The sequence below is a fragment of the Lepidochelys kempii genome, chromosome 13 (assembly GCF_965140285.1).
Source record: "Lepidochelys kempii isolate rLepKem1 chromosome 13, rLepKem1.hap1, whole genome shotgun sequence".
NCBI lineage: Eukaryota > Metazoa > Chordata > Testudines > Cheloniidae > Lepidochelys > Lepidochelys kempii.
This window is the reverse complement of record NC_136392.1, coordinates 6,584,193-6,591,758: the sequence shown is the minus strand read 5'-3', so window position 1 is coordinate 6,591,758 and position 7,566 is coordinate 6,584,193. Positions and strand designations below refer to the sequence as shown.

Below are 7,566 nucleotides of genomic sequence, written 5' to 3'. Positions count from 1 at the left end.
TCTACCACCTCCCTAGGTAACGCATTCCAGTGTTTCACCACCCTCTTAGTGAAAAAGTTTTTCCTAATATCCAATCTAAACCTCCCCCACTGCAACTTGAGACCATTACTCCTCGTTCTGTCATCTGCTACCATTGAGAACAGTCTAGAGCCATCCTCTTTGGAACCCCCTTTCAGGTAGTTGAAAGCAGCTATCAAATCCCCCCTCATTCTTCTCTTCTGCAGGCTAAACAATCCCAGCTCCCTCAGCCTCTCCTCATAACTCATGTGTTCCAGTCCCCTAATCATTTTTGTTGCCCTTCGCTGGACTCTCTCCAATTTATCCACATCCTTCTTGAAGTGTGGGGCCCAAAACTGGACACAGTACTCCAGATGAGGCCTCACCAGTGTCGAATAGAGGGGAACGATCACGTCCCTCGATCTGCTCGCTATGCCCCTACTTATACATCCCAAAATGCCATTGGCCTTCTTGGCAGCAAGGGCACACTGCTGACTCATATCCAGCTTCTCGTCCACTGTCACCCCTCGGTCCTTTTCCGCAGAACTGCTGCCGAGCCATTCGGCCCCTAGTCTGTAGCGGTGCAGATAGGTGGGGTGCATATCTTACATAGGTGCCTATTAGCCCCCCCGATTTCTCACAGGTGCTGTCTGGTCCCCCTCACTCTCCCTGCCCCCCTCTGGGTGTCTGTGTTTGAGTGTCCCTCTCTGAGCCCGTGTCTCTCCGTCCGTCCATCGCTGTCTGTCTGCCTCTTCCTCCCGCCTTTGCCTGGGCGTCCCTGTCTGCGCGCGCCCCTCCGGTGCGTCCCCCCCCCCGCCCGCAGGCCGGGCCCGAGGGGGTTAACCCCGTCCCCGTTCCCAGCATGCTTTGCAAACCTGCAACGTCGCCGGGGCCGGCGGCGGCTGCGCTGTGAGGAGCCGGGGGAGAGCGAAAGCCGGGGCCGCCCGCTGCCGCAGGAGGTACAGAGCCGGCCCCGGCCCCGGCCCCGGGCAGGGACCCCCCGGCCCCCGCCGCACCCCCTCAGCCGGGGGACCCCGGCCCGCCGTGGGGCATGTCCGGCCTCCCTCAGCCGCCCCCGGGCTCCCCTCAGGATCCCCGGAGCCGCCCGCTTCCCCCCGGCCTCCCTCAGGCCCCGGGTCGCCCGTCCCTCCCCCTCCCCGCCCCCGGGGCTTCTTGGCGCTGGCCTCCCTTCAGCCCGATCCCGGCCCTGGCCTACCCCCTCCCGGAGCCGGTCCCCCCCTCCCGGCCCCGGCCTACCCCTCCCGGCCCCGGCCTACCCCTCCCGGCCTACCCCGCCCCCCCTCCCGGAGCCGGTCCCCCCCCCGCCCTGGCCTACCCCGCCCCCCCCTCCCGGAGCCGGTCCCCCCCCCCGCCCTGGCCTACCCCGCTCCCCCCTCCCGGAGCCGGTCCCCCCCTCCCGGCCCTGGCCTACCCCGGGCCCCCCCTCCCGGCCTACCCCGGGCCCCCTCCCGGAGCCGGGCCCCCCCTCCCGGCCTACCCCGCCCCCCTCCCGGAGCCGGTCCCCCCCCCGGCCCTGGCCTACCTCGCCCCCCCCCTTGGAGCCAGTTCCCCCCCCCCCCGGCCCTGGCCTACCTCGCCCCCGCCCCCCCCTCGGAGCCGGTTCTCCCCCCCCCCCCCGGCCCTGGCCTACCTCGCCCCCGCCCCCCCCTCGGAGCCGGTTCTCCCCCCCCCCCCGGCCCTGGCCTACCTCGCCCCCGCCCCCCCCTCGGAGCCGGTTCTCCCCCCCCCCCGGCCCTGGCCTACCTCGCCCCCGCCCCCCCCCTCGGAGCCGGTCCCCTCCCCCCGGCCCTGGCCTACCTCGCCCCCGCCCCCCCCCTCGGAGCCGGTCCCCTCCCCCCGGCCCTGGCCTACCCCGCCCCCGCCCCCCCCCCTCGGAGCCGGTCCCCTCCCCTCGGCCCTGGCCTACCCCGCCCCCCCCTCGGAGTTAGTCCCCCCCCCCAGGCCCTGGCCTACCTCGCCCCCCCCCCCCGGAGCCGGTTCTCCCCCCCCCCGGCCCTGGCCTACCTCGCCCCCGCCCCCCCCTCGGAGCCGGTTCTCCCCCCCCCCGGCCCTGGCCTACCTCGCCCCCGCCCCCCCCTCGGAGCCGGTTCTCCCCCCCCCCCCCCCGGCCCTGGCCTACCCCGCCCCCCCCCTCGGAGCCGGTCCCCTCCTCCCGGCCCTGGCCTACCCCGCCCCCGCCCCCCCCCCCCCGGAGCCGGTCCCCTCCCCCCGGCCCTGGCCTACCCCGCCCCCCCCTCGGAGTTAGTCCCCCCCCCCCAGGCCCTGGCCTACCACGCTCCCCCTCGGAGCCGGTTCCCCCCCCCCAGCCCTGGCCTACCACGCCCCCCCCTCGGAGCCGGTTCTCCCCCCCCCCCCGCCCTGGCCTACCTCGCCCCCGCCCCCCCTCCCGGAGCCGGGCCCCCCCCTCCCGGCCCCGGCCTACCCCGGGCCCCCCCTCCCGGAGCCGGGCCCCCCCCTCCCGGCCCCGGCCTACCCCGGGCCCCCCTCCCGGAGCCGGGCCCCCCCTCCCGGCCTACCCCGGGCCCCCCTCCCGGCCTACCCCGGGCCCCCTCCTGGAGCCGGGCCCCCCCCTCCCGGCCTACCCCGCCCCCCCTTCCGGAGCCGGTCCCCCCCCCGGCCCTGGCCTACCCCGCCCCCCCCCTTGGAGCCAGTTCCCCCCCCCCCGGCCCTGGCCTACCTCGCCCCCCCCCCCCCGGAGCCGGTTCTCCCCCCCCCCGGCCCTGGCCTACCCCGCCCCCCCCCTTGGAGCCAGTTCCCCCCCCCCGGCCCTGGCCTACCTCGCCCCCACCCCCCCCCCGGCCCTGGCCTACCTCGCCCCCGCCCCCCCCTCGGAGCCGGTTCTCCCCCCCCCGGCCCTGGCCTACCTCGCCCCCGCCCCCCCCTCGGAGCCGGTTCTCCCCCCCCCCCCCCCCGGCCCTGGCCTACCTCGCCCCCGCCCCCCCCTCGGAGCCGGTTCTCCCCCCCCCCCGGCCCTGGCCTACCTCGCCCCCGCCCCCCCCCCTCGGAGCCGGTCCCCTCCCCCCGGCCCTGGCCTACCCCGCCCCCCCCCCTCGGAGCCGGTCCCCTCCCCCCGGCCCTGGCCTACCCCGCCCCCCCCTCGGAGTTAGTCCCCCCCCCCAGGCCCTGGCCTACCACGCCCCCCCTCGGAGCCGGTTCCCCCCCCCCAGCCCTGGCCTACCACGCCCCCCCCTCGGAGCCGGTTCTCCCCCCCCCCCCCCCGGCCCTGGCCTACCTCGCCCCCGCCCCCCCCCTCGGAGCCGGTTCTCCTCCCCCCCCCCGGCCCTGGTCTACCTCGCCCCTGCCCCCCCCCCCCGCCCTGGCCTACCTCGCCCCGCCCCCCAACCTCATCCCTCCCCCTGGCCTCAGGCCCCGCTCCCCCCCCCCCCCCCCCCCCCCGCTTTCAGCCCTTCTCACCTGTCCGGGAGGGTTCTGCAGGAAGCTCGCTGCAGCCCCCCTCCCCGGTCCTGGGATGCGGAGAGCCCCGGGTTTGAAGTCCTGCCCCTTTGTGTCTCTAGCTGTGGCTGTGACAGTGCCTTGTTAGCCAGGGTTACGGCTGCTGGGTCATGTCCCTTCGCCAGCATAAGCCTTGCAGACGGTAGCCACCTTCCAGCCATCAGTGCAGATGGGGCCCCAGAGCCACCACACTCTGGCCTCTCCCCAGTGATATTGATTGTTTGCTCTGGTGCTTTAAAGGCAGAAAGGAAAAACCGTATTGCTTTTTTTTAAAGTACTGCTTCAAATAAGACTTAGTCCATTGGATCTGTTTTTAAGAGCAATGCTCTTCTGTCTCTCTCCCTCCCTCCCCCCCCCCACATAAGTCTTCTAGAGAGGAGAAGCCTCCATCCTCATTAGGAATCTGGTCATGTTCTGAAATGGTCTTCAAGAACGGAGCCTGGATCTGAGTATCTCAGTTTACAGGCTTCATTGGGATGTGGATTCAGAATCTCTTCCACCTTCTCATCTTGAGCTTAGTTTCAGGTAAGATGGTTGTGCTGGTCAGTGTGGAAAAGCATCTAACTTGAAAAAATGGCTTGAGAATGTTTGTCCACCAGTTAAAACCATTTTAAAAAGTTATGCCCCGCAGACTGATATCACCATCTTACCTAAGACATCTTTAATCCTGATGAAGTCTGTAAACTAAGATATCTGGAACCTATCCCATCACATTGTTTACTTTTTATGTAGTATCCTCTATATGGTGTATTGCAAAACTCTTTAGAGTTTCAACCATATGACTAGTCCACCATGTCAGAGTTTCAAAGTCCTGCTGTAGCTGTTTTAAACCCTGAACATCATAATTGTACTTGTAGATCAGCTACTTCTACTACCACTTCACTACTTTGCTTTTAGTAAAACAAAAGGATGATTAATAGATGATTTGGGTAAACATGATTCTTCAGTGCTGAGGTAGTCAGCATGGATGACATCCTGGTTTGTGGAAATCATTGCTGTAGGAAATACACAGAGTACACTTTTACTCTCCAGTGTGGAAGCAGATGACTTGAATATTCAAGACCAGGAAACAAAACATTCCAGGATACTTAATATACTGATCCATTGTAAATTTGTTCTGCTGTAGAATGTTAGCTGGCACATTTAGTCTAAAATTTCATAGTTAACTTGTACGTATGTTTGCCATAAATACACAATTCAGACAAACTTTCTTTTCCATTCAATATTGAATCTTCTTTTCCTCTGTAATATTGGAGGGAATACTTTAAACAATTACATTCCTTAAAGAAAACTTATTTCCACAAGATAAATGTTACTTTTCTTTATAATTTGTTCTCTGCCTTTTCAGTATTTATAATTTGTAGAAAATCAGGAAAACAGTGTTTAGTGTACTGAAGAATAGAGGCAGTGGTGATTAGGTGACTGCACAGTGGTTCAGTAATTCAGCTATACTGTAATTTAAAGTGTTCTGTGTCCACAATGCAGGTTCAAGGAGCCAAACTTCCAAACAAAATTACAAATTCTAATTGTTCTTGCCAGTTCCTCAGCTGAATGCCGGAAGATGACCAATATCTGCAAATGTGTGTGTAAAGCTGTGAACTTTTAGTGTATTACTATGGTTGTGGCTTGACTCTTAGACTACAGCAGAACCCTGTTTATCTGATCTAGTTGGGACCTGGGGCCAGATCAGATAATCAAAAATCTGGAGAAACCGTACAATAGGAAAGTGCAATGCTGCAGCGTCATCTAATGGCCCCGAGAGATATTGCCCTCTTCTGGACCTTTGTGCTCTTGTTGTCTGTATAAAGATTGTTGGGTAATGGAGGGTAGAATAAACAGGGCTCTGCTGTATTTCTAGGTTGACTTTAATGACTGTGTGATGCTTGGAATAGATGAACCCATAATTGAATCACATTCACATAGAAAATAAACATTGGGGGGACTAGATGACTTGGGATTTAGAGGACTACTAGTAAAGAATACTGGAGAGAGACATAGTCTGAGCACAAAACTAGGAGCCAGGGACTTCTGAATTCTAATCCTGGTTCAATAGGTCTCTCGTTAGCTCTGGGTAATTCACTTAACCTCTCTCTGCTTCCCTTTCCCCACCTGTACAATGGATATTTTTGTCTACCTCACAGAGGTGCTGTGAAGATTCATGACTTGCATAGCACTGTAAAGTTGCTGTGATCATGGGAGTCACAGCTTTATAACTACCCCTGTAATGCTTTCTTGAGTAATGGAATCCCACTTTACAGCTATGTCATCTGAATCAGGAACTTAAGTTCCTTCTCCACTTGAGTCCTCTGCGTTTTGCCAGCCAGATGGAGCCTTGTGGGTAGGGGGAGAGCAGCTTCGCAGCCTGACTTCATTTTTTCAACCTCCCCCGTCACGCAGCGCTGATGAGCGCCATGGAGGAAGGGGTAGGGGAGCAGAAGCAAAGTGTATTGAGCAGGGCAGTCAGATCTCTCCCTCCTTAACCAGTGCAAGTCTAGGCCAAAAGACTTGCTTCAGACTCTTCCTCCTCCACCAGAACCACAGTGTATCGTGGCCAGAGGAGGAGCCTAATTTCCAGAATGGGGCGTCTGTTTAGATCTCTGGCCAGTAAGGCTAGAAGGTTTTCTGATTGGAGTAGACAGCCCCTGTCTCTTTTCCCCACTATTCTGAATGAAAACCTACTCTAGCATTTCTAGATGAGGGAGAAGGAGGGCAGGCAAATAACACCAGAGAGAGACTATATCACGTACCTATGCACCATTCTGCAAATTTGAAATAACCCTTTAAAAGAGAGTGGAGGCAGAGTTGAAAGAGAACAGAAGAAAATGATGTAACTAAATATATTCCCCACCCTCATTATCTACCAACAGATTACCACTGTTAATTAGATTAATATTTAAATTCAGAAATAAAAGACCTGAAACATTTTAATCTCTTCTCCCTGTCCAGTTTGAAATGTGTGTGTAATGGAACGAGGGAGGTTCCCCCCCTTCCCACCACTGACAAAAGAGAAAATGGAGCCCTGTACATCAGATCCATGGAAGCTTATTTGCTGCAGTTTTTGACTAGATTATGGTCAAAAATATATATCAATATATTTCCTTCTTCAAATGGATGTGAGCAAGGTATATAAGAGAAACTTTAGTTTCAGAATCCCATTGGAAAAATAGTGCAGTTGGAAAAAAGATTACTTGTCATTCTTTTTACATTATACAAGACATAAAAGCTGTTTCTGTCCTGATTAATGAACCAACAACATCAAAAAATTGAATAAATTTAAGTTTGAGAAAGGGCAGCTGAAATATTGTGCTTCATCAAGCATTAATTACAATGTAACCTAATAACACTCTTATATTTTTAAACAGAAAAGCCTGTAGAGTGGGTAATCTTTCTTGGCTCAACAAAGAATAACTAATGATGATCTGATTAATGATTAAAAAAGAACAAATGCTAGATGACGAGTATAAGTTTAAAAACAGAAGATTGTCCTCCAAATGGCATGAAAATAAACACCGCTATACAAATATTACATCCTTTATTGCATTATTTTCAATGGCCATGAATTAAAAGGAATGCCTAATATAGACTGAAATCCTTCAAAGATATAAATAACCTCGTCTTTCAACAGTGATGATGTGTAGCAATTTTGTATTTATTTTTTCATGAATTACACTGAGAGAGCTGGTATTTGGATACCAGCCCTTGGCCTTGCACAGCTTTGCTGTAGCACTGCATATTAGTGTTGTAATTCACAGGAAAGATGGTCCAGGTTAGTGTTTACTCTAAATCTGTATGGCAGGGATGGCACAAATTAAAGATTTAAGGGATTTTTTACAGGGGGAAAAACACAATGTGAAGGTTGGAAATTGGTTTGACTTTCTCCAGTTGTGGACATGTCTGTGTTTTGGAATGGTACTTAGCACTTACATAGTCATTTACACCTTAAAGTGTTGTGAATATTAACTCCCTCAATAAATTGGTGAATTGAATAAGTAGTATTCTTCTCATTTTGCAGAAGAGGAGGAAAGGATTTAGCTATTTGCTTAAAGGCACGCATTAAGTGAGAGTAAAAAACGTAATTAGAGCTGCCTCAGGCCT

At 56.6% G+C, this 7,566-nt stretch overlaps 1 protein-coding gene across 16 annotated transcripts in view; it reads left to right on the top strand.

Moving 5' to 3' along the window:
• Positions 1 to 856: 856 nt before the first annotated feature.
• ARFGAP1 (ARF GTPase activating protein 1) overlaps positions 857 to 7,566 on the top strand; it is a 96,900-nt gene continuing 90,190 nt past the window's right edge. For 12 of the 16 annotated variants that reach the window (XM_073309085.2, XM_073309080.2, XM_073309081.2 and 9 more), the window contains exon 1: positions 857 to 956. The gene's annotated coding sequence lies outside the window, so the exon portion shown is untranslated. Of the gene's footprint in view, positions 957 to 3,836; positions 3,997 to 6,417; positions 6,594 to 7,566 lie in introns of all 16 variants that reach the window. The other 4 variants (XM_073309074.2, XM_073309072.2, XM_073309073.2 and 1 more) reach the window with 4 other exon arrangements.